The 27,427-nt window shown below is 38.1% G+C and overlaps 1 long non-coding RNA gene and 1 pseudogene across 1 annotated transcript in view; one reads left to right on the top strand and one right to left on the bottom strand.

The window, feature by feature from the left end:
* Positions 1-2,133: 2,133 nt before the first annotated feature.
* LOC120364369 (5S ribosomal RNA) lies at positions 2,134-2,250 on the bottom strand (annotated as a pseudogene).
* A 13,868-nt stretch (positions 2,251-16,118) lies between these two features.
* Positions 16,119-27,427, top strand: part of LOC120364302 (uncharacterized) — a 222,015-nt gene continuing 210,706 nt past the window's right edge. Inside the window, exon 1 of the long non-coding RNA XR_005579592.1 lies at positions 16,119-16,465. This is a non-coding gene — a long non-coding RNA (uncharacterized LOC120364302). The remainder of the gene's footprint in view (positions 16,466-27,427) is intronic.

Genomic DNA, 27,427 nt, shown 5'->3' with positions numbered 1-27,427 from the left:
GGTATATAGAAAGTTTAAGAAACAAACAAAACCAACTGACTTCTGAGCCATGTGTAACCATGGTAACATTTTTACAACCACAATTCTCTTGAAGAGAAAGTAGTGAAAATGGCTAAGTAAACAATAAAACATCTATTCTTTAAACATTCAAATGAAAACTAGTTGAAGAGAAGAAATAAATGTAGGGAGACATGGAATTGCAACCCAAGAAAATATTTTACAGCATGGTCTATACTAATTTCTCACAGAAAGATAATAGGCAAGATAAGGCAGGTTTTGTTTTCTTTTTGTAAAGACACTTACCTACTTTGATTAGTAATTAGAATGTCTCTCAAGCTACATTAAAGTGAACACTTGAATGTTGTCCTAATGCATTTAGAATTTGAAGATGAACAGGGATATCTATAAATGATTTATAATTCACATTGAAGTAGGTATATTATGTATTAAAACTGAATGGTGATTTCAGTGTCAGTTAGAAACTTGGTGATTAAGAGGTTTTGGGACTCATCAAGGAACATCATTTTACTCTTTATATCTAGTGATGTCTCATATTCAAAGTCCATGTACTTGTTTTGGGTTATATAAAAAGAACACATAATCATTATAGTAATGGAAGGAAGGCATGACCCTAAGTTAGTAATTGCTAAACTCAGACACAAAGGAAGCAGGCATAAACCATTTCCTCCATCCTTTTTGTTGTGTTTGTATGTATGTGTGTATGTGTGTGTAGGCATAGGTGTGTGTGTATATGCATTTTTATATGCTTGTATGCGTTTGTGAATGAAATTGATAGAAGTTAGGGATATAGATAATGAAGTTGTACATTATTTATCAAATTTAGTGTCAATGAAATACACAGGGTAAATATATAGTGATTTAATTGAAAATTGAACCAAAAGCCTAATTAGTGCAGAAATACATTCAAATTAATTAAAGAGCTATCACAACCAGTCAGAATATTTTCAAAGTAACTGAATAGTTTTTAAAATTTCTGCATAAATTAAAAAATCTCAAGCACCTGGAGCATGTTATAATGATCTTATATTGGGAAATAACATATCCTTATCAAATAAATGTGCATAATGTTAAATTAATGTCTTTTTGAAAGATGCTGTTGAATATAAGAGAATTAAAGCAGAATACTGAAATACATGTACATATTCACACACAATGACATTAAGAGTCTACAAAAAATAGTCATTTTCCCTCAATCAGAGCAATGAATCAGAATGAGGATGTAATGAGGAATGGTCAGTTACTCCTTTTTGTGTTGTCCCTTCATTCAAGGATATGATCCAACCTTGGTGAAATGAAGTGTTTGAGATGAAGGGGGATAAAGTATAAAAAATAATTAAATGTTGGGCCGGGCACAGTGGCTCAAGCCTGTAATCCCAGCACTTTGGGGGGCCCAGGCAGGTGGATCACAAGGTCAAGAGATCGAGACCATCCTGGTCAACATGGTGAAACCCCGTCTCTATTAAAAATATAAAAAATTAGCTGGGCATGGTGGCACATGCCTGTAATCCCAGCTCCTCAGGAGGCTGAGGCAGGAGAATTGCCTGAACCCAGGAGGTGGAGGTTGCGGTGAGCCGAGATCACGCCATTGCACTCCAGCCTGGGCAACAAGAGCGAAACTCCGTGTAAAAAAAAAAAAAAAAAAATTTAAATGTTAAAGATGTGACTGATGAGTGCCTACTTCCAAGAGTCCCTAAATTGAACAGCCTATCAGTATTGAAGTGAAAAACAATACTTTCATCTTGCATTAATCAGTCCCATTGAATTCCTACTGGGTTCAGAGTTCTATACTAGACATAAAAACACAAGGCTTAATGGAGTTGTTGCTGAGATAGAACATATTGCCTCCTTTTACATCAATATTTATAATAATATGATTGGATCCTCTCTATAAATCAAATCAATTGTGTAAATAAATAGTACTAATTATTGAGAAAACGTCTTATGCTAGCTAGTTGCTTAGTGCTTTGTATGTATTCTCACTGTAAACCTACTTCACCATAATAGAACTCCTGCCGACAATGTGAACAGGGAAGATTTAAATTTTTAAAAAATTTTTATTATTATTAAAAATTTTTTTTATTTTAATTTGTTTATTATTTATTTATTTTTTAAAGCCTATAGCACCCAGTATTCCCAAGCAGTTTCCCATCCAAGTACTAACCAGGCCCGACCTGCTTAGCTTCTGAGATCAGAAAGATCGGGCACATTCAGGGTGGTATGGCTGTAGACAGGATTTACATTTTATTATCCATAGTTATTGATAAATAATGTTCATATTGATGATTAATTTTCCATAATTGCAAACTGTTCAACTGGAGTTAAACTAGGCAATGAAGAAACTAATCTCATTGAAATGAAATCTACACAGGGCTGAAATCCACAGGACTTGGCCTACTCCATCTCTGGAGCAAGCCTGCCAGGTGGTTGTCATGATGTTGCATGGTATTGCATTTTGAAACCGATGGGTCCACATTCAAAATTTCCATCTGAAATATTTATGTCTGAAATATTTTATCTGGATAATACTTAATCTTTTCATTTGGAAAACAATTTGATAAAATAACAAACTTAGTGTTAGTATTAAAATAACAAACTTAGTATTTTCTAGTTAAGTTTTCGTTTCATGTTATGACATATGGGAGACTTCTGATGTCTGGCCTGGATATTCACTAACAGTTACTGTGATGAGAAACTGCTGGACAAAATAAAAAGAGTCCTCCAGGAGCTCAGAGCAGGAGTTTCTCAGCAGCACAGTCTGGTATACCTCTGGGCAGCAGCTGAAGATACTGCCTCTGCCAGGCAGTGAGTGACTGCACATACAGGAGGTTTTCAATATTTGTTTGCCCTGATATAGTCATTTGCCTAGTTTTTAGATTGCCCCACTACTTCATAGATGAGTAATAATTGAACACTTTGTGAAAAACAGTTGATTGCCTTAAATCAGACTTTATAAAACACAGTTAATTAGAACGTTTCTTGATGAAAAGATCAATGATAATATTATGGGATCTTTGAGGTGTTGTTTTTCGGGCTGAAAACCTCTGTGGCTGCTGGAGCCTTTGCCTGAGTTTTGCTTGGGCCTGCTGGGCTCATTTCACCCACTTGGCCTGGCAGGCTGAGCTTGGCTTGTGCTACTGGCCCGGGTCCCACGCCTGCCAAGGGTGGGTCAGACATGGAACAGTGAGGGTGTGTCAGTGAGCGTGCAGTCCGGCTACTGCACACAGTCAGACATGCTGGCTGCTGCAGTCGGGTGGGGAGCTCCAGGTGTCAGCGTGGGCGCCGGCTCTGCGAGGCTGTGGCTGGACCAGGTGTAGTGCATACAGCTTTCATGGCTAGCACTGGGGAACATGGTGGTGCCTGGAACCTCAGAGCCCCGAAGAGGGAGTCACAGCCCTGGCTTGGGGAGCTCTCAGGTCTGGGTCCCTCAAGGGGCTGAGCTCCTTTTTCCTTCCCTTTGCCCATAACGTGGCAAGCGAGGAACATATCTCAGCCATATTTATGTTACGGCTCTTTCAGCCTTGACATTCGGTGGTTTCTGAGTTCTTGTCCTGTGACCAGGAAGAATGAGGTATGCAGACAAGTGGAGGGTGAGCCAGATGGAAAGGAGCTTTATTGAACATGAGAGCAGCTTAGTGGAAACCTACAGGGGCAGCTCCTTTCCTCAGCCAGGGTGTCTCATCATGTGTTCATCTCTGAGCAGAGAGGGTAGTTTCTTTCTGCAGTTGGTCATTCTGATGTCTGCAGCTCTCAGCAGAGCACAGGCCCTGGAGTGGTAGTTCCTCTTTGAAGCTGGTCGTCCTGACATCTGCTGCTCTCAGCAGAGAGAAGGCCCTGGAGTGCGCACCTCCTTTCTGCAGCTGGTCACCCCCACATCTGCTGGGCACTGGCTGAGCCCAAGGCTTTTATGGGAGGAAGTGCATGCTTATTGGTTCATGGGCAGCCATGGGGAGGCCAGAAAAGGCACTACAAGGTTGATGGTGCCTGGCTTGAAGGTGGGGCCTCACTGGAGACCCACTCTTTTCCACCCAGGGGTCTGCATGCCTCTGGCTGCCATTTATGGTGCGCAGGTTGTTTGTGTCAAGGAGAACCTGCAGCTAATGCTGAGTTGCCCTCCATCCTCCGTGGTTTCCCTTCCATGCTCATCCATGCCCAAAGTCTGAAGGGAGCTGAAGCAACAGGGGGCTGATGTGTCAGCCCTGCCTGAGTGTGGGCACACACTGCCAGGCTCTGACAGCACCTGGGAGAGGTTTCTGCCTGGAAACCTGGCTCAGTCCCAACTTTGCTCCAAGATCTGAGCAGGTGCTGACAGCAGGGAGAAGCCAGGCAGTGGGAGCAGGCATTTCTTTTTCTTTTTTTGGGATGGGCTCTCACTCTGTCACCCAGGCTGGAGTGCAGTGGCATGGCATTTCTGAGCCCATGAGGACAGGGAGGGCCTTCTTAGGCTCCTAAGAGTTCAGGGATGCCTGGGTCTGAAGCTACAATTTGGGCAGCTGCAGTTGTGTAGGGGACAGGACTCTTACCTGCTCCGTGGTGTGGGAGGCCCAGGTCTGCAGCCATGACTTGGATGGCCACAACTGTGCCTGGGAGGGTGGGGCTCCTGCTTGCTTCCAGCCCTGCCAAGAGCACAGGGAGTCTGGGGTCTTCAGTCACAACTTTGGCAGCTGCAGCTGTGCCTGGGAGGGTGGGGCTCCTACCTGGTTCATGGTGCAGGACATCCTGGTACATAGCAATGATTTGGGCAGCTATGGCTGCACCTGGGGAACTCCCGCCCCACCAACTCACGAGTGACAGGTCTCCCATTTGTTACCAGCTCCACAGAGTGTGCAGCCCTGGCCATGCTCCCCTCATGCAGCTGGCATAATGGCAACGGCCACTCCAGACTGGCTGCTGCTGCCATCAATAAGCTTTAGGGTATGAATATTATGTTATTGGCACGTATAATGGATACCTTTTCCATTGAAGCAACTAATCTCTTCTTTTGATGCCAATATGTAGAAAAAACAATTTCCTTTTGAGAATGTACTGACAAACCCTCTGACACCACTTGATAGAACATGGGGCCATCAAATTCCATTCTGAAGCCAAGGGGTAATGTTCGATATTAGGTCCAAGGGGGTGAGGATAAGCTTGGTTTCCTTTTGCCTTTGACTGTTGTCAACTTGAATATAAAAGTTTAGTATTTTGTAGCTGGATTAATAAGATTGAAGTAGAAGTGTTTTTATGTATGTTTGTGTATGTGTTTTAATAAAAGTATTCTGTATGTATTAATAAACCATATTAATTTTGATGTTACTCTTCTAAGTAATATTTTATTATAAAAATGAAGGAAGACTAAATGTATCCTCCATCTTTCAAAAGCCTCACATTTTAAAATGATGTAGATATATATTATGAAATGTTTGTTTAATCAAGGAAGGAAGTGATCTTAAAGTAGGAAAAAAGTGGAAAGTCTCTCATGAAAGTAGTGCACATGGTTGAAGGATTTTAATGCTCATTTTGCTAAGCATATGTCAAGATTTTGATTTTTTTTTCTTCCTCTGAACTAGGTATAGAACTCTTAGGGATGATGCTGTTCATTATATCACTCTCAGCAGAAATCACATTACAAAGAGGAAATTGTGATATTATGAAGACTGACAATATCTATGTTTTAGTATAAATCTACTACAATATTTTATCATGTTCCTAAATGCACTTTCCCTAACAAGCAAAATTGTTAATAACTCCATTTATCGGTTATATTTTTTCCCATGGGTTATTTTGTTTCTGTGCACTTTTCTCCTCTTCAATTTCTCTTTATACAGATGCTTGCTTTCCATTTCTTTGAAAGTTAGTGAAACTTGAAAGCACATGTTGCAGTCAGTCATCCACTCTTTCAGCAGGCTCTTACTCAAAGCGAAGGAATTATGAAAAACTTGCCCCCAACTAACAGGACAAAGTGAGCAAATGCAAGGCCTCCAGTTTTGCTGTCAGAAACACAATTTGTCCTGCTAGCAAGAATTTTAAATTGTTACTCAGAACTACAGGTGTAGAAAACATTCTTTTATTTTGTATAACTAGGGTAATTCCTCCATTTCAGCTGGCCTGCCTCAGAAAGGCTGTTCTCAAGGTGTTCCTAAGACCACTAGGGTGTCCCTACGGCACTTTCATACAGTTTACAAGGTTGTCTTTTATCCAACCATATATCTGAGTGAGGCCAGATTTTCTTCATATACTTCCACCAAAAACGACACATCACAACCAATTGGATACCAAAGCAGTTATAAGAATCCAACTGTCTTTCATTAAGCACAAGATGAAATAGCTTTTTCTGAAATGTAAGACATTTTTTTGTCGTGGACCGTCTTTTAAAAAATATAGTCATTTAAATACAATGTTTAGTATTATATATAGTACATAATACATACTATTTTTATTGTATAATGATTTATAAATAAATATTTCTAGATGCCACAGTATTAATTTCTAATCTGCTTAATATTGATGGATATAACTGACACAGATTAAACATTCCTTTGGATTCCTGATTTTTCAGAGTGTAAAAGTGTCCTGAAACCAAAAAGTTTCTAATTTCATGTTTTAGATCATGCCATCTACCAACTAAAGCAGAAGACAATTACATTTTTTTATCTTTAAAATAAGAATTTCAGAAAATATATTTTTGGGTTTATTGTCTCAAGCATACATTTCAAGGTAGTCTTCATGGCATTGGTGTGAAAGTCTAAGAATATAACCACTAAAATAAATAAAAATATTTAGAATGCTTGTGTGTATTTAGTTTTTATTCTAGTGTGACTCAAATGTCTATATAAATTAAATTAAAAATGGCATTTCCAAATAAATAGTTCCCTTGGTCTTATGTGAATTAGATAGTGAAAGGTCATGAGTACAGGCATACCTCATTTTGTTGCTCTTCACTTTATTATGCTTCACATATATACTGTATGTGTACTTTTTTGTTTGTTTTTGTTCTGTTTTACAAATCAAAGGTTTGTGGTAACCTTGCATTGAGTAAGTCTATCAGTGCCATTTCCCAACAGTATGTGCTCACTTCATGTCTCTTATCATGTTTTGGTAATTCTCACAATATTTCAAAATTTTTCATCATTATTACATCTTTGATAATAATTTGTGATCAGTGATCTTTGATGTTACCATTGTAATTGTTTTGGGATGCCATGAACTGCATGCTTAGAAAGACAGTTGACTTAATCAACAAATATGCATGTTCTCACTGCTCTACTGACCGGCCACTCCCCTACCTCTCTCCCTCTTCTCTGGCCTCCCCTTTTCCTGAGGTACAACAATATTGACATTAGGTCAATCAATGACCCTACAATGATCTCTCAAGTGTTCAAGTAAAAGAAAGAGTTGCACATCTCTCACCTTAAATCAAAAGCTAGAAACAAGTAAGCTTAGTGAGAAAGCCATGTTGAAAGCCAAGATAGGCTGAAAGCTAAGCCTCTTGTACCAGTTAGCCAAGTTGTAAATGCAAAAGAAAATTTCTTAAAGGAAATTACATTGCTATTCCAATGAACACTCAAATAATAAGAAAGTGGAACAGTTTTGTTGCTGATATTGGGAAAGTTTTAGTGGCCTGGATAAAAGATCAAACCAGCCACAGCATTCCCTTAAGCCAAAGTCTAATCCAGAGCAGGGCCCCAACTCTCTTTAATTCAATGAAAGAGAACTAAAGGAGAGAGGTGAAGAAGCTGATGAAGGAAGGTTTGAAGCCAGCAGAGAGGTTGGTTTGTGAGGTTAAAGGAAAGAAGCCACATCCATAACATAAAAGTAAAAGGTGAAGCAGCAAGTGCTGATGAAGAAGCTGCAGCAAATTATTTGGAAGAACTAGCTCAGATCGTTGACGAAGGTGATACATTAAACAACACATTTTCAGTGTAGATGAAACAGTCTTGTGTTGTAAGAAAATGCCATCTAGGATTTCACAGATACAGATAAGTCAATGAGTGATTTCAAAGCTTCAAAAAACAGACTGCGTCTCTTGTTAGGGTGGAATGTAGCTGGTGACTTTAAGTTGAAGGCAGTGCACATTTGCCATTCCAACTAGGACCCTAAGGAAATATGCTAAATCTACTCTGCCTGTGCTCTGTAAATGAAACAACAAAGCCTGGATGACAGCACGTCTTTTAGCAGTGTGGTTTACTGAATGTTTTAAGCTCACTGTTGAAACCTCCTGCCCAAAAGATGTCTTCTGAAATATTACTGCTCATTGACAAGGCACCTAGTTGCTCAAGAGCTCTGATGGAAATGTACAAGAAGATGAATGTTGTTTTCATGCCTGCTACATCCATTCTGCAGCCCAAGGACCAAGAAGTAATTTTGACTTTCAAGTCTTATTTCAGATATATAGATTATAGATGCCGTAAATAGAGGTTATTTTGATATATCTGGGTAAAGTAAATTCAAAACCTTCTAGAAAGAACTATTCTAGATGCATTAAGAATTTTAATGATTTTTAGGAGGAGGTCAAATATCAACATTAATAGGAGTTTGGAAGAAGTTTATTCCTAACCTCATGAATGACTTTGAGTGGTCCAAGACTTCGGTGGAGGATGTAACTACAGATGGAATGGAAACAGCAAGAGAATTAGAATTGGAACGGGAGCTTAATATGTGACTGAATTGCTATAATCTCATGATAAAAAACTTGAATGTATAAGGAGTTGCTTCATGCGGATGAGCAAAGAAAGTGATTTTTTGAGAAACTGACTGTTGGTAAAGATGTTGTGAACATTGTTAAAGTGACAGCAAAGGATTTAGATTACATAAACTTAGTTGTCAAAACAGTGGCAGATTTTGAAAGGGTTGACTCCAATTTTGCAAGAGATTCTGCTGCGGGTAAAATTCTATCAAACAGCATTGCCTGCTCCAAAGCAATATTTTGTGAAAAGAAGATTCAATGGATGCAGCAGATGTCATCATTATCTTATTTTAAGAAATTGCCACAGTCCTTAGCAACCACCCCCAATTGATCAGTGGCCATTAACATTGAGGCAAGACCCTCCACCAGTAAAAAGATGATGAATTATTGAGGGCTCAGGTAATTGTTAGCATTTTTTTAAGCAATGAAGTATTTTTAAAATAAGGCATGTACGTTTTTAGATTTACTATTGTACATTTAATAAATTATAGTATAGTATAAATATAACTTTTAAATGTACTAGGAAGCCAGGAAACACGTGACTCATTTGTTGCAATATTCACTTTATTTTGGTGATCTGGAACCAAATCTGCCATATCTCCAAGGTATGCTTGTATTCTAAATTGTGGCCTAAAAATAATTCTGAAACTTGCTTTCATTTTATACCACCTTTATCCCCCATTTGCAGTTGCCAGTTGTTATTTATTTACTGCATTTAGGCATCCAGACTCTTTTTTGAGTCAAGTTATCTTCCTTTTATTTATTTCATGCTAGTCTGGATTATTTTCTTCCAAAAATTGTAAATACCTGTAGAAAGAGTTATGTTTAAATTTGTTGCTCCTCACTTATATGCTGTTGGTGAGAATGTAAATTAGTACAGCCACCATAGAGAGCAGTTGGGAGATTTCTTAAAGAACTAAAAGTTGAACTACCACTTGACCCTGCAGCCTCATCACTAGGTATACACTCAGTGGAAAATAAATCATTCTACCAAAAGGGCACATGCACCCCATTCACGATAGCAAACTACAGAATAAACCCAAGTGCCCATCAATGGTGGATTGAATAAAGGACAGGTGGAATATACACACCATGTGTATTAGTTCGTTCTCACACTGTTAATAAAGACATATCTGAGACTGGGTAATTTGTAAAGGAAAGAGGTTTGATTGACTCACAGTTCAGCATGGCTGAGAATGCCTCACAGTCATGGCAGAAGACGAAGAAGGAGCAAAGGCACATCTTAGATGGTGGCAGGCAAGAGAGTGTGTGCAGGGAAACTACCCTTTATAAAATCATCAGATTTTGTGTGACTTATTCACTATCATGAGAACAGCATGGGAAAAACCCACACACATGATTTAATTACCTTGCAACAGGTCCCTCCCACAACACATGGAGATTATGGGAGTTACAATTCAAGATGAGATTTGGCTGGGGACAAAGCTAAACCATATCAGTTCACCTTGGACCCTTCTAAATCTCATGTCCTCGTATTTCGAAACCAGGCATGCCTTCTTAACAGTCCTCCAAAGTCTTAACTCACTTTAGCATTAACTCAAAAGTCCACGGTCCAAAGTCTTATCTGAGACAAGGCAAGTACCTTCTGCCTATGAGCCTGTAAAATCAAAAGCAGGTTAATTGCTTCTTACATACAATCGGGGTACAGGCTTTGGGTAAATATAGCCATTCCAAATGGGAGAAATTGACCAAAACAAAGGGGCTACAGGGCCCATGCAAGTCTGAAAGTCAATGGGACAGTCACATTTTACAGCTCCAAAATAATCTCCTTTGACTCCAGGTCTCACATCCAGGTCACACTGATGCAAAAGATGGGTTCCAATGGTCTTGGGCAGCTCCACCCCTGTTGCTTTGCAGGGTAAAGACTCTCTCCTAGCTGCTTTCATGCGTTGAATTTCTGCAGCTTTTACAAGTGCACTATGCAAGATGTCAGTGGATCTATCATTTTGGGGTATGGAGGATGGTGGCCCTCTTCTCAGAGCTCTACTAGGCAGTCCCCAGTGGGAATTCTGTGTAGGGGCTCTGACCCCACATTTCACTTCCACACTGCCCTAGCAGAGGTTCTCCATGAAGGCCCCACCCCTGTAGCACACCTCTGTCTGGACATCCAGGTGTTTCCAAACATCCTCTGAAATCTAGGCAGAGGCTCTCAAACCTAAATTTTTGACTTTTGTGCACCTGTAGGTCCGACACCATGTGGAAACTGCCAAGGCTAGGGGATTTTATCTTCTGAAGCCATGGCTGGAGATGTACCTTGGTCCCTTTTAGCTACAGCTGGAGTGGCTATGATGTAGGGCACCAAGTCCCTAGGCTTCACACAGCAGGGGACCCTGGACCCAGCCCACAAAAACATTTTTTCCTTCTAGGACTCAGGACAGGCTGGTGATGGCAGAGGCTGCCTCAAAGTCTTCTGACATGCCCTGGAGACATTTTCCCCATTGTCTTGGTGATAAGCATTTGGCTCCTCATTGTTTATGTAAATTTCTGCAGCTGGCTTGAATTTCTCCCCAGAAAATGGGTTTTTGTTTCTATCACATTGTCAGGCTGAAATTTTTAAAAACTTTTATGCTCTGCTTCCCTTTTAAACATAAGTTCCAATTTCAGATGATCTCTCCCAGGTTCAAAGTTCCACAGATCTCTAGGGCAGGGGAAAAATGCTGCCAGTCTCTTTGCATAGCAAGAGTAACATTGATTCCACTTCCCAACAAGTTCCTCATCTCTCTGAGACCATCTCAGCCTGGACCTTATTGTCCATAACACTATCAACATTTTGGTCAATTCATTCAAGTCTTTAGGAAGTTCTAAACTTTTCCACATTTTCCTGTCTTCTTCTGAGTCCTCTAAACTGTTCCAGTGTCTGACTGTTACCCAGTTCCAAAGTTGCTTCCGCAATTTCAGGTATCCTTATAGCAGCACCTTACTCTACTGGTACCAGTTTACTGTATTTGTCCATTCTCATGCTGCTAGCAAAGACATAAACAACACCGGGTAATTTGTAAAGAAAAGAGGTTTAATTGACTCACTGTTAAGCATTGCTGGAGAAGCTTCACAATCATGGAAGAAGGTGAAGGAAGAGCAAAGGAATGTCTTACATCATAACAGGCAAGAGACTGTATGCAGGGGAACTGCCCTTTATAAAACCCTTAGATCTCATGAGACTTATTTACTATCGTGAGAACAGCAAGGGAAGAAACCTACCCCCATGATTTAATTACCTCCCACCAGGTCCCTCTGATGACACATGGGGATTATAGGAGCTACAATTCAATGTGAGATTTGGGTGGGGACACAGCCAAACCATATAATTGTGAAATACTTTGTGTTCATAAAAATGAATGAAATAGTATTCTTTGCAGGAACATGGATGCAGCTGGAGGCCATTATCCTAAGTAAATTCATGCAGAAACAAAAAACAAAATACCGTATGTTCTCACTTGTAAGTGGGAGCTAAACATTAGGTCCACATGGACATAGAGATGGGAACAATAGATACTGGGGTCTACTAGAAGAGCGAGAGAGGAAGCAGGGTAAGGGTTGAGAAACTACCTATTGGACACTATGCTCACTACCTGGGTGACAAGTTCAGCCATACCCCAAACCTCAGTATCATGAGAAGTACTTTTGTAACAAACCTGCACATGTACCCCCGATTCTAAAATAAGAGTTGAAAAGGTAAAAAAATGGTCTCTACAAAATATGGTATAGTAGGTAAACAATTCTTATTAAATGAATTAGCAGGTGTTATAAAACTAAGTTGTACAGTTAATATTACATTTAATAAATCTAATTGTTTTCTTTTGGGGGAAGTTGCAAAAACAATGGTAAGACTTATGGGACTAAATTGTTTCTACAGTTCTCTTACTCTCTATACTTAATGAAAATATGTCTTTTCAGAATTCAGTTTTTAAAAATTGTTTCCTCCAAATCAAAGGTTACAATCTAAATTTTTTTTGTGTGTGTTTTGCTTACTGTGTTCCTATTGTCTCAAGAAATAGGAAAAATATACAATATCTTTGTGAAATATTTATTTTATGAACTTTAAATAAAATTGCTATGACACAAAGAGATGAATGGCTCCTTTAAATCAGAGAGTTAGAAAAGTGGTTCTTTGCTTAAAATGTCAGTCAAATCAGCCACATCTAGACCTTCATAAAATCATCCACACTTTAAAATGATTTTAGTAAGTTTGGGTGGAAACTGATTTCAGGTTTAAGAAAAGCTTTTTTTTTTTGGCCCCTTTCAGAAGTCACTTCCAAAACACAACGGTTTATTAAAAACCTTAAACCTAAAAGTTTAAAATTCAGAACCACAGCTCTGCCTAATGGAAGAGCATTTTGAAAACGGAATTAAACCTGAAAACTGCCACATACACCAGAAATATATTTTTCAAAAAACAAAGCCAACAGTTAGAAGGGGCAGAGAAGAAAAGAGCAAGAGAGTGAGAGAGTGAGAGCAAGTGAGCAAGTGAGAGAGAGAAAGAGAGAGAGAAAGAATAAGCTTCAGGAACGCACAAAGAAAAGTCATTTCTATTATGTAAATTAGAACTTAAAGTAGTGTCATAAGCAAAAACTGAGATTTTTTGTCATTAATAAATTCTCTAATAAAATACTCAAAGATCAACTCTGCAGATGATCAAAAAACATAAAAGATTATAGAAGAAGAGCATCAAAATTAAATCCTGCATCATTAGGGACTACCTAGCTGAAGAATTTGTCTTGATACTGTTTTTTATGATTATATAATTTTGATTATATGTAAGTCATATAATTAAGTTTTGATATCTAGTTAACTGATATTGTATACAAATTATTGTATTTAGCAAACTATTATTCTGTACCAGTGTTTTCCAGCCTGTTTTTAAAAAATTATCGGCCCCATATAGAGAAAAAATGTAATTTAAATTTACCTTTTCCCTAATGAGATAATTGAATACTACCGAATAATAATTTGCTGGGTAAGTTACAAACCATTGTAATATATAAGATTTGCTGCCCTGCTACCACCAAAAGAACTGATCTTACTTCCTTGGGGGCAATATTGCTCTAGTTGAGAAGGCATGTTCTATTTGAATTCAAATTATCTCATTTTTTAATATCGGTCATTTCAAAATCTTTCTAATTACAGGTAAAAAAATGAGAACATCAGTGGGAAAATTACTTACTTTTTACAAACCTCTTTTCTCCTTTGTTAAGTGGGGTTAATTGCCTGATCTCTCTCCTTTCTAGATGGGAGCTGAGCCATGTGTAGTTATGTCTGGAAGAAAACCCAGAGACGGGGAAGTGGACATGTTCCCATGATGCTGGGGGCTAGGAGGAGTCCACAGACATTCTAGGAAGGTACATTGTCTAGGCTGGTAGCAGAATAAAGATCATGAATTCAAATCCAAGGGATCATTTGAGATGTGAAGCCAAATACCTTAAGGTACATTGAAGGTACATTGATAGATGGTAAACAGAATAAAGACCAGGAACTCAAATCCAAGTAATCATTTGAGATGTGAAACCAGGTACCATAAATTCTGATTTAGAGATGTTTACATGGGAAGTTGGAAGTTCTTCTAGACTTTCACACACTACGTATTTTAACACACATTTGTAGTCAGCCTCTTTTTTAGGTTTTGTAACTTCTTTTATTTTTTCCTGTTAACTGAAGTCCATACTTTATTCATATTTTCTTAGTTTTGGCATTATTCCTTTTTAAAAACCTTTTATTTTAAGTTCATGGGTACATGTACAGGTTTGTTACAAAGGCAAACTTGTATCATGTGGGTTTGTACAGATTATTTAATCACCCAGATGTTAAGCCTCATACCCTTAATAATTTTTCTGATTTTCTCCCTTCTTTTACCTTCCACTCTCTGACAGGACCCAGTGCATGTCGTTCCCTTCTATGTGTTCATGTGTTCTCATCATTTACCTCCCACTTGTGAGAACGTGCAGTATTTGGTTTTCTGCTCCTACGTTAGTTAGCTAAGAATAATGGCCTCCAAATCCATCCATGTATCTGCAAAAGACATAATCTTTTGTGGATGCATCATATTCCACGGTGTATATGTGACACATTTTCTTTATTCAGTCTATCATTCATGGGCATTTAGATTTTTTCCCATGTCTTTGCTATTATGAATACTGCTGCAATGAACATACATGTGCATGTGTCTTAAAGTCATATTTTTTGTTGTATTTCCTCTTGCAAATCCCTTCTAGGAACAGATGTTATGGCTCTTCTCAGTTTTTCTCCTTCCATCTTTTCCTCATTCATGAGGTCAGAGGTAGAGGGTGTAGAAACATGGCTGGTCCACAGTAAAATTCACATTGAAAATCTGCTCTGGAGGATGTGATTCTCAAAATTTTTAAATCTATGCTTGTGAAGTGTTGGGTTGGGTGTGTTTCTAAATGTTCTCTGCCATCTGATATTTGCTTGTGATCTCCGAGATTTGGTTGCAATCTCCTTAGTAACAGAAGAATGCATCCTTCCCCATGTGAGAGTCATTTATGAAACTCATCAACATTCTGTGTCAAAATGTAAATACTTGAAGTAATGTTGTTATCAGGTAGGAATGAACTCCTATCGCTACAATGCCACAGAGCCAAAGGAGCTTGCTGCCTCATGTGCTAGAAGCCAATTTTATGACAATGGGATTTTTTTTGGGGAAAAAAGCCTTTTATTGCAAATTGGCCAACGAAGAGATAGAAATCCAGCTCAAATTTATTCCCTGTGCTGTCTTTAAGGCAGTAGTTTGATTAGACAAGATTTAGGTGGTGGAATCTGGGATTAGCAGGTAATTGGTGGAAGGAAAAGGGAAGTCTGGAAAATCCTTGAGCATGCACAGTTATTTCTTCACACTAGCTAGTGGATAACATGTACACATTTGGGGAGAAGTTAGTATGAAACATGCAGTGCAAATTCGGGTTGTAATGTCAACAAGCTGGTTCCGTACAGCATCTAGTTGGCCATATTGATTCCAACCATTTTAGCCAGTTGTCTTCTCTTACAAGCAGACAGAGTTTCAGTGTTTTTGCAAGTCATTTCTTTTCTTATCTGTCGTCCTGCAAACTCAAGAATTTCTGTTAGTCGTTCGTGTCTTTAACTCTTTGGGGCATAGTTTCAACACTATTTCTAAATATTAGGTTGATGCAAAAGTAATTGTGGTTTCTTGGCATTACTTTTAATTGCAAAAACTACAATTACTTTGCTCCAACGTAATAGATTCAATCACCTCATGTAAGAAGCAGAGGTAAATTTTCTAGTCTGTTAACTCCGAATTTCTGCTATTAACGGAAAACATTTTGGACAGTTTATTTCTCCATGTAAACATTTAACACTATTAATTATTTCTGGATTATTAGGGTTCTCGTGGGACAGAACTAATAGGGTATATGTATAAATGAAGGGGAGTTTATTAAGAAGAGCTGACTCACACAATTACAAGGTGAAGTCCCACAATATGCTGTCTGCAAGCTGAGGAAGAAGGAAGCCAACAGTGGTGTGGTCAGAGTGCAAAAGCCTCAAAAGCAGGGAAGCTGATAGTGCAGTCTCCAGTCTGTGGCTGAAGGCCTGAGAGTCCCTGGAAGACCACTGGTGCAAGTCCGAGTCCAAAAGCTGAAGAACCTGGAGTCTGATGACCAAGGGCAGGAAGGATCCAGCACAAGACAAAGAAGAAAGCCAGGAGACTCAGCAAGCCAGCTCAACCACCTTCTTCCTCCTGCTTTGTTCTAGCTGAGCGGGCAGCCGATTGGATGGTACACATTTACATTGAAGGTGTGTCTTCCTCTCCCTGTCCACTGACCCAAATGTTGATCTCCTCTGGCAATACCCTCACAGACATACCCAGGAACAATACCAGCTATCTAGGTATCCCTCAATCCAATCAAATTGACACCTAATATTAGCATCACACTGATGATCAGATTTTCAAAAATATGTTGTATTAGAAATTTGGCTGTATTTCTATGACTATTCTTTTATGAAGACAGTCTCACCAAGATGTTGCAATACATCTCCATGGACAATTTCTTACAGTGCAGACATATATTGATAGTTTATTTCTTTATGTTTATTTATTTTTCCATTCATTAATTTTTTGAAAAGAAATACAAAAATTAATACAAATTCGCTAGTTAAATTCAAGTAGAGGTGATTGTTCAGAGGAAAACTTGGATAAAGATGAATGTTTTAGAGAATGTGTAACCAATGTAAGAAGCAGCTCAGTCAAAAACTCTGGTGCTCTCTCTGAAGACAAAATGGTCGACGAAACTGTCTCTGCTTCTCTCTTTCTCTCTCTGGTTCGGTAGGACTATTTCTGGATTTTTATCTGTTATCATCTGGGCTAAAGTTGAAATTTCCCAGAAAAGTGTCTTTAGTAGGGTCAGAGGAGAAATAGTGAAGCCCATCTCTGTGGAATTAAAGACATGTGAATCATCTCAGAATTTCAAATCCTACATTTAATATGGAGATTATATATCCAAAAAAAAAAAAGTTCAAAGGCATCAGTAGAGTTGCTATGTAGATATAAGAACTGGGAGAAGTTAAACAGAGGGAAGTAGAAATGAAGCAAGCTTGACAGGAAGCAAGAAATTCCCAACACACAGATACTTTGGGCAGTGTAAGAAGTAGCTTTATTCAATCATTAGATTTGCCTGAGATGAGTCAGCTTTAAAGAAATGTGGGAAACTCAGTTCTATCTGATGTGGAGGCATTATATTTAATAGAATCCCAGAGTTTTGTTTTATTGCACTTATAGTCCCTTTGAAACACTTTCCTATGTGCTTTTAGAATTAGAGTTGCATCTGCCAGAGAATCATTAAGTGTGCTGGCATTATAATACTACTGCTCTACTACTATTAAGGGGAAATGAACATTTTAGTTCGTTTCCCCTTAGTATTCAGTGAAAATGAATGATTAGAAAATGGTAAAAGACAGCTGTGTTAATACTAATGATTAATTGCATAGGTTTCATAATCACAACACTGCTGAAGAAAGTTAATTGCATAGGTTTCATAATCACAACACTGCTGAAGAAAGTGGGAGACGTGAAGGCTGTGAAAACAACATCCGTTTTACTGTGTTACTTTTACATGAATAATTGTATATTCAACTATAAAATAGAAAGAAACTTAAAAACTATAAGCCTGGGTAACAATACAAACAGGATTCCTGTGTCATATGTTATACTAGAATAATGTCAAAATTGATCAAATAATTATTTTAAAAGTTAAAGCATGATGTGGGGAATTTAAAAAATTATTCCAAGTAAAAGAAGTTCTTTCTAACTGATATAAAAGCCAGGACACCTCAAAGTAAAGGTTAATTATCTCTATTACAAAAAAATCTGCACTACAGAATCTATGATAAAGCAAAAAATAAATTTTGGCAACTCATACAAAAGACAAATAAGTAATTCTTATAATTAATTTTATATGTTACTGAATATGTAAAAAAAATCCAGAGCATTTCAGAGATTATCTAGTGAAAAATAAAAATGCAATAGGAAAACGGGCAAAGGAGCCATCATGTCTACTCAAAGTTAGAGGTAAAAATAAATACACACAACAGTAATATATATTTTGCCTTCCTGTTTGTTGAAGTAAATGAAAATAGTCTATTTTGATAGAAAAGAAGCTAAAGCTGCCATGATTAAACCCTAATTTTCATTATGTTTGCCTAGAGATTCAGAATCTTAAAACTCCTAAGTCAGTTATTGACACCATAGGTATACTGTAAAGGAAATTACTTAACAAAAAACTTTGTGTCAAAATTCAGGGAGACTGAAAATATTTGTGGTAGAGAAGAAAGTGTTCTGATTAGAAATAAATAATGTATTTCCAGAAAAGTATGAAATGTCACATAAGCAATAGAAATACAATTCAGGATACCAGTCTTTTTGATACAGATTTTTAAAAACCTTTCTTTTTGCTTAAAATGATGGGAATAAATCATGAACATATAGGTAGCTTCCATTTGGCCAGGCTGTAGCAGTTAAATGTTTCCAGATGTCACATGTAGAAGATGAATTACTAATATAAAATTTAAAACCCTATCAGTAAGAATCATATGCTGTACCTTTTCAATTTAGTTTGTATTATTCTTCAAGTTATTCCAGTCCTAACTGTCTGGAGTTTATGGGAAAAGCAATGAATCATATAACGGAAACATGAAAGAGATCTAGGAATTATTTAGCCGATTTTTAAATTAATATTGAATATGCTATTTAATGTGTATTTCAAGTCAAAACTTTATAAACGTCTTTCACATACATTACTTTATCCTCCCATTAACTGAAAGGTAGGTACACACAGCAATACCATTTCTACATTACAGATGGGGCAACTGACCGCAGGGTTAAAACACCTGTAGCAGAGACTGTCAGTTCTCTGCCTATGTCTCTTCTGGAGTCCCTATTCCTGTGCACAGTAATCTCATGGCTTCCAGCTGGAGGCACCTCTGATTCTTTGCTTGCAGGCTTCTGCTGGATACTGGGAGTGCTGGGGAGTAAGCTTACCTTAGGAGCAGGACTTAAGCAAAGACAGAAGCTGGCGAATACATACCCCAGCTTCTTCACCTTCCTGGTAGAATAAACACTAAGGTGTGTTCTACACAGTCTGCCAGAATTCCTCAGGAGGGTTGGCCCCAGTTACCCACGGGAGTGACCTGCTTAATAACGCCCCCCTGTTGTCTTCCTTCCCTTCCCTGTCACATTTTCCATGCTCCTAGAAGTGCTTCCTGGGATCCCCTCTAATAAACAATATGCCTGCAAATACTTTTCTCAGGGTTTGATTCTGTGGGAACCCAATTTAAGGCAACAACCCAACCGGGAACATCATTTAGTGTGCAGTTGAGACAGGAATAAAAGCTCCAGGTCTCTTGATTACCAATCTAGAAGGCATTTTTTTTTTTTTGGGGGGGGTAATACCTTTAATTTTTCTCCCAAACAAAATTTATTTAGAAAAAGTAAGACACTGTTGCTTTTTACAAACGTAAGTATTTACCAGTAATTAAAATACCAAAATGCTGGACTTTTTTGGCATTTAATTTAACCCTACGTTTTTACCATCTCAAAGACTTTAAATCCAAGTCTTTCTACCATTGACCTCTGCTACTCATAAAGTACCTCATTATTTTACATGTTGTTTACATTAGATAAAATTGCAATTACACACTGACATTAATTATATGCTTTGCAATGATGATAATTTAAAAACACTGTCAGTTAGTTTTGTGTTGATCAAACACAATTTCTGTTACACCACTACCAAGTATGAAGTTGTAGAATGCTTTCCCTTGATTTATATTGCTGTTTTTGTCACTAATCATTTTCATGTTATGTGCAGTCAAAATTATATAAAATTATAAAGGGAAAGTTTTAACTAGCTGCATCCCCAAAAGAGAGAGGAAAGGTGTAACTTTTTCCTGGTAGACCTTGAGACATGTTTACACAATACTTTGAGAATGTAAGGAATACTTATATTTCATTATTTTGTATTTCTTAAATTGTTTTGCATGTCAATACAACATGTTGAATTGTCAAAGTAAAGTCATATGAAATGTCAACTTACCCAATATCAAATTTTATAATAATTAAATGGATACAGGCAAGCATTGGGCATTGATGAAATGTTCATTTCCTAGAGGATCCTGACACCGTAAGACTCAGTTCTCCCAATGTCCTCTTTCTTTCTGCTTTACCTGTTTCAATTTTAGAATTCTTGAGAAATGTTTATAGAAACATTGTTCCCAAAAAGAGACATTCTGCTTTGCAGTACCTCCTTTCTACACTTTATTAATCACACAACTTACATGGCTACAGCATTCTCCAACCAGACAGCCTCCATGAATCCAAAAATTGTAGGTTTATGTATACAAAACAGTCTAGGTGTCTAAAAGACATTTTATAGATTGGGACTTTCTACAAGTAAATATAAGCCTTTTTAAAAGGGGTTGGTAAAAGTTATTCATTTACACTGGAATTTATAAAGAGTAGAGAGATAATACTTATGGGCCAATTTTTTTTTTTATTGCATTTTAGGTTTTGGGGTACATGTGAAGAACATGCAAGATTGTTGCATAGGTACACACATGGCAGTGTGGTTTTCTGCCTTCCGTCCCCTCGCTTGTATCTGTCATTTCTCCCCATGCTATCTCTTCCCACCTCCCCACCCCCCTGTCCCTCCCCCATTTCCCCCCAACGGACCCCAGTGTGTAGTGCTCCCCTCCCTGTATCCATGTGTTCTCATTGTTCAACACCCGCCTATGAGTGAGAATATGCAGTGTTTGATTTTCTGCTCTTGTGTCAGTTTGCTGAGAATGATGGTTTCCAGGTTCATCCATGTCCCTACAAAGGATGTGAACTCATCGTTTTTGATGGCTGCATAATATTCCATGGTGTATATGTGCCATATTTTCCCTATCCAGTCTATCATCGTTGGGCATTTGGGTTGGTTCCAGGTCTTTGCTACTGTAAACAGTGCTGCAATGAACATTCGTGTGCACGTGTCCTTATAGTAGAATGATTTATAATCCTTTGGATATATACTCAGTAATGGGATTGCTGGGTCAAATGGGATTTCTATTTTTAGGTCCTTGAGGAATCGCCACACTGTCTTCCACAGTGATTGAATTAATTTACATTCCCACCAACAGTGTAAAAGTGTTCCTATTTCTCCACATCCTCTCCAGCATCTGTTGTTTCCAGAATTTTTATGATCGCCATTCTAACTGGTGTGAGATGGTATCTCAATGTGGTTTTGATTTGCATTTCTCTAATGACCAGTGATGATGAGCATTTTTTCATATGTTTGTTGGCCTCCTGTATGTCTTCTTTTGTGAAATATCTGTTCATATCCTTTGCGCATTTTTGAATGGGCTTGTTTGTTTTTTTCTTGTAGATCTGTTTTAGTTCTTTGTAAATTCTGGATATCAGCCCCTTGTCAGATGGGTAGACTGCAAAATTTTTTTCCCATTCTGTTGGTTGCCGATTCACTCTACTGACTGTTTCTTTTGCTGTGCAGAAGCTGTGGAGTTTGATTAGGTCCCATTTGTCTATTTTGGCTTTTTATTGCCATTGCTTTTGGCGTTTTGGTCATGAAGTCCTTGCCTATGCCTATGTCCTGAATGGTTTTGCCTAGATTTTCTTCTAGGGTTTTTATGGTGTTAGGTCTGATGTTTAAGTCTTTAATCCATCTGGAGTTAATTTTGGTGTAAGGTGTCAGGAAGGGGTCCTGTTTCTGCTTTCTGCACATGGCTAGCCAGTTTTCCCAACACCATTTATTAAACAGGGAGTCCTTTCCCCATTGCTTGTTTTTGTCAGGTTTGTCGAAGATCAGATGGTTGTGGGTATGTTGTATTTCCTCTGAGGCCTCTGTTCTGTTCCATTGGTCTATATCTCTGTTTTGGTACCAGTATCATGCTGTTTTGATTACTGTAGCCTTGTAGTATAGTTTGAAGTCCGGTAGTGTGATGCCTCCTGCTTTGTTCTTTTTGCTTAGAATTGACTTGGCGATGCGGGCTCTCTTTTGGTTCCATATGAAGTTTAAGGTGTTTTTTTCCAGTTCTGTGAAGAAGGTCATTGGTAGTTTGATGGGAATAGCATTGAATCTGTAAATTACTTTGGGCAGTATGGCCATTTTCACGATGTTGATTCTTCCTAACCATGAACATGGAATGTTTCTCCATCTGTTTGTGTCCTCTCTTATTTCATTGAGCAATGGCTTGTAGTTCTCCTTGAAGAGGTCCTTTATGTTCCTTGTTAGTTGTATTCCTAGGTATTTTATTCTCTTTGTAGCAATTGTGAATGGCAGTTCGTTCTTGATTTGGCTCTCTTGAAGTCTGTTACTGGTGTATAGGAATGCTTGTGATTTTTGCACGTTGATTTTGTATCCTGAGACTTTGCTGAAGTTGTTTATCAGTTTCAGGAGATTTTGGGCTGAGACGATGGGGTCTTCCAGATATACAATCATGTCATCTGCAAATAGAGACAATTTGATTTCCTCCTTTCCAATTTGAATACCCTTTATTTCTTTTTCTTGCCTGATTGCTCTGGCTAGAACTTCCAGTACTATATTGAATAGGAGTGGTGAGAGAGGGTATCCTTGTCTAGTGCCAGATTTCAAAGGGAATGCTTCCAGTTTTTGCCCATTCAGTATGATATTGGCTGTTGGTTTGTCGTAAATAGCTTTTACTGTTTTGAGATACGTTCCATCAATACCTAGTTTATTGAAGGTTTTTAGCATAAAGCGCTGTTGAATTTTGTCAAAGGCCTTCTCTGCATCAATTGAGATAATCATGTGGTTTTTGTCTTTGGTTCTGTTTATGTGGTGAATTAAGTTTATGGACTTGCATATGTTGAACCAGCCTTGCATCCCCGGGATGAATCCTACTTGATCATGGTGGATGAGCTTTTCGATATGCTGTTGCAATCGGTTTGCCAGTATTTTATTGAAGATTTTTGCATCTATGTTCATCATGGATATTGGCCTGAAATTTTCTTTTCTTGTTGAGTCTCTGCCAGGTTTTGGTAACAGGATGATGTTTGTCTCATAAAATGATTTGGGAAGGATTCCCACTTTTTGGATTGTCTGGAATAGTTTCAGAAGGAATGGTACCAGCTCTTCTTTGTATGTCTGGTAGAATTCAGCTGTGAACCCATCTGGACCTGGGCTTTTTTTGGGTGGTAGGCTCTTAATTGCTGACTCGACTTCAGACCTTGTTATTGGTCTATTCAGGGTTTTGGCTTCTTCAGGGTTTAGGCTTGGGAAGATGCAGGTGTCCAGGAATTTATCCATTTCTTCCAGGTTTACTAGTTTATGTGCATAGAGTTGTTTGTAATAATCTCTGATGATGGTTTGGATTTCTGTGGAATCTGTGGTGATATCCCCTTTATCGTTTTTTATTGCATCAATTTGGTTATTCTCTCTTTTCTTTTTAATTAATCTGGCTAGTGGTCTGTCTATTTTGTTGATCTTTTCAAAAAACCAGCTCCTGGATTTATTGATTTTTTGAAGAGTTGTTTGTGTCTCTATTTCCTTCAGTTCTGCTCTGATCTTAGTTATTTCCTGTCTTCTGTGAGGTTTTGAGTTTTTTTGATCTTGCTCCTCTAGCTCTTTCAATTTTGATGATAGGGTGTCAATTTTAGATCTCTCCTTTCTTCTCATGTGGGCATTCATTGCTATATATTTTCCTCTAGAGACTGCTTTACATGTGTCCCAGAGATTCTGGTATGTTGTGTCTTCATTCTCATTGGTTTTGAAGAACGTCTTTATTTCTGCCTTCATTTCATTGTTTATCCAGTCAACTTTCTAGAGCCAGTTGTTCAGTTTCCATGAAGCTGTGCAGTTCTGAGTTAGTTTCTGCATTCTAAGTTCTAACTCGATTGCACTGTGGTCTGAGAGACTGTTTGTTATGATTTCCGTTCTTTTGCATTTGCTGAGGAGTGATTTATTGCCAATTATGTGGTCAATTTTAGAGTAGGTGTGATGTGGTGCTGAGAAGAATGTATATTCTGTGGATTTGGGGTGGAGAGTTCTGTAAATGTCTATTAGGTTTGCTTGTTCCAGGTCTGAGTTCAGGTCCTGGATATCCTTGTTGATTTTCTGTCTGGTTGATTTGTCTAATATTGACAATGGGGTGTTAAAGTCTCCCACTATTATTGTGTGGGAGTCTAAGTCTCTTTGTAAGTCATTAAGAACTTGCTTTATGTATCTGGGTGCTCCTGTATTGGGTGTGTATAAATTTAGGATTGTTAGCTCTTCTTGTTGCAGTGATCCTTTTACCATTGTGTAATGTCCTTCTTTGTTTCATTTGATCTTTGTTGCTTTAAAGTCTATTTTATCAGAGATGAGAATTGCAACTCCTGCTTTTTTTTGCTCTCCATTTGCTTGGTAGATCTTCCTCCATCCCTTTATTTTGAGCCTTTGTGTATCCTTGCATGTAAGATGGGTTTCCTGGATACAGCACACTGATGGGTTTTGGCTTTTTATCCAATTTGCCAGTCTGTGTCTTTTGATTGGGGCATTTAGTCCATTGACATTTAGGGATAGTATTGTTATGTGTGAATTTGATGCTGTCATTTTGACACTACCTGGCTGTTTTGTTGGTTAGTTGATGCAGATTCTTGATTGTGTTGATGCTCTTTTACCATTTGGTGTGTTTTTGGAGTGGCTGGTACTGGTTGTTCCTTTATATGTGTAGTGCCTCTTTCAGGAGTTCTTGTAGAACAGGTTTGGTGGTGATGAAATCTCTGAGTGCTTGCTTGTTCACAAAGGATTTTATTTTTCCTTCACTTATGAAGCTTAGTTTGGCTGGATAGGAGATTCTGGGTTGAAAGTTCTTTTCTTTAAGGATGTTGAATATTGGCCCCCAATCTCTTCTGGCTTGTAGGGTTTCTGCTGAGAGATCTGCTGTGAGTCTAATGGGCTTCCCTTTGTGGGTAACCCGACCTTTCTCTCTGGCTGCCCTTAGCATTTTCTCTTTCATTTCAACCCTGGTGAATCTGACGATTATGTGCCTTGGGGTGGTTCTTCTTGAGGAATATCTTTGTGGTGTTCTCTGTATTTCCTGTATTTGAATATTGGTCTGTCTTGCTAGGTTGGGGAAGTTTTCCTGGATAATATCCTGAAGAGTATTTTCCAGCTTGGATTCATTCTCTTCATCACATTCAGGTACACCTATCAGACGTACATTAGGTCTTTTCACATAGTCCCACATTTCTTGAAGATTTTGTTCATTCCTTTTTGCACTTTTTTCTCTGTTCTTGCCTTCTCTTTTTATTTAATTGAGTTGATCTTCAACCTCTGATATCCTTTCTTCTGCTTGGTCAATTCGGCTGTTGAAGCTTGTGCATGCTTCACGAAGTTCTCGTGTTGTGTTTTTCAGCTCCATCAATTCACTTATATTCCTCTCTATGCTGTCCATTCTCGTTAGCATTTCATCCAATCTTTTCTCAACGTTCCTAGTTTCTTTGCGTTGGGTTGGAACATGTTCTTTTAGCTCACTGTAGTTTCTTACTACCCACCTTCTGAAGTCTGATTCTGTCATTTCATCACCCTTCTTCTCCATCCGGTCTGGTTCTCTTGCTGGTGAGGAGTTTTTGCGCTGGTTTCTTCCCATTTTTGTGGGTTTATCCACCTGTTGTCTTTGTAGTTACTGTCTTTCAGATTGGGTCTCTGAGTGAGCTTCTAGTTTGTGGATGCTGAAGTTACTTCTTTTTTTTTTTTTTTTTAAGCTTTCCTTCTAACAGTCTGGCCCCTCTGCTGTAGGACTGCTGAGGTCCTCTCTGTTATGGGCCAATTTTGAAATAAACAATGCTATTATCTCCATCAGTGGATTTTTAGAAATTCCTTTTTTGGATAAGTTTGATTTTCTTTTATTATTTATACTTCCTTGCAAAACAGAGATGCAGCTATTATTATCTAGGAAAGTAAGCCAGGCTGCGTATCTCAAGACATTGATATCCATTTTATCTCTTAAGTGTTTGGTATCTACATGACCAGTGAGTTTCTATGCCAAAGGCAATGATTTCTCATTAATCGATTCACTATGTAATTCAAAATTTGAGTAAAAGTTCTCTGTGCTTTCCTTCAGGGGGAAAAAAGAAAAAAAAAAGAAAGGGCAATGCATCATTCTAAGAGCCCAGGGAAAGCTTCACTCTTTGTAACATAGATTCTTGAAGTCAAGGGTTTTGGAATCTTTGTGTTTTGAGTAACACAAATAGTTCAATCTTTACTAATGATTCATTGACTCAATATTTATAATCATGAATAGACAAGGTCTTAGAAAGGCATAGGACAGACCACATTCAAGGAGTATGTTTAGCCTGTTCAGCAAGAGGAACTACAAAGTCATATGGCAACTGAAATGAATATGAAAGAGAGTGGGTATGAAGAGTTGGGGCCATCATTGCAATATATCAGTGTCCCAGTGATGATTTTCTCTTATTCAGTACTTATTATTTATACTTACAGAGTAAATAATTATATATTTTTGTTCCTTTTTATTTTTCATGTACGATAAGAACATCTATCTAATAATATCTACCTTTTTTTTGTAAGGGTTAGTAGTTTCTAAAAGGAATGAGAAATACACATTGAGAAATGTATATAGAAACATTGCTCCCAAAAAGAGATATTCTGCTTTGGGGCACCTCCATTCTATACTTCATTAATCAATCACACAGCTTACATGTGTGATTTTGCTTCTAAAAGGAGCAAAGTTCTTTTCCTCTGAATATTTAAATAGCTAAAATATCATCTAAATAAATGTTTATATAATGGCCTGAAGCTGTATATCCTTCTATTCAAGTCTGGAATTTGCTCCGAACCTATATAAAAATAAGTTTGTAAAATTAGATCACCAGTGACCCCAGAGGGATAAGATGGTGCCTGTGAAAGCACATAGATTGAGAAAAGGAAAATCTGCTTCAGAAGGGGTGATTCACTAATGTGGGTAGTAACAGTCCATCATTATAGGGGCCTGGAAAAAGAGTAAGAATGTAAGTTTTTAAAAAGAGAATATAAAAAAATGTGAGATACGAGATTTTATCCTACTTCCAAGCTAACAAGGTAGCCTGCCAGTTTCATGGCTGCTATCATAAACAGCAGCCTCCTGAGTCTGAGACAAAGGACTTTATTATTATGGTATCAAAATATTTGCATCAGTTCCCCTTGCCTCCAAGTCCCAATCCCCATAGGGGTGATGTGTATGAGCCCAGATGAATGCCTGCGTACCCAG

The sequence above is a fragment of the Saimiri boliviensis genome, chromosome 5 (genome assembly GCF_048565385.1).
Source record: "Saimiri boliviensis isolate mSaiBol1 chromosome 5, mSaiBol1.pri, whole genome shotgun sequence".
Classification (NCBI taxonomy): domain Eukaryota; kingdom Metazoa; phylum Chordata; class Mammalia; order Primates; family Cebidae; genus Saimiri; species Saimiri boliviensis.
The sequence above is the reverse complement of the archived record's forward strand: the minus strand, read 5'-3'. Positions and strand labels throughout refer to the sequence as shown.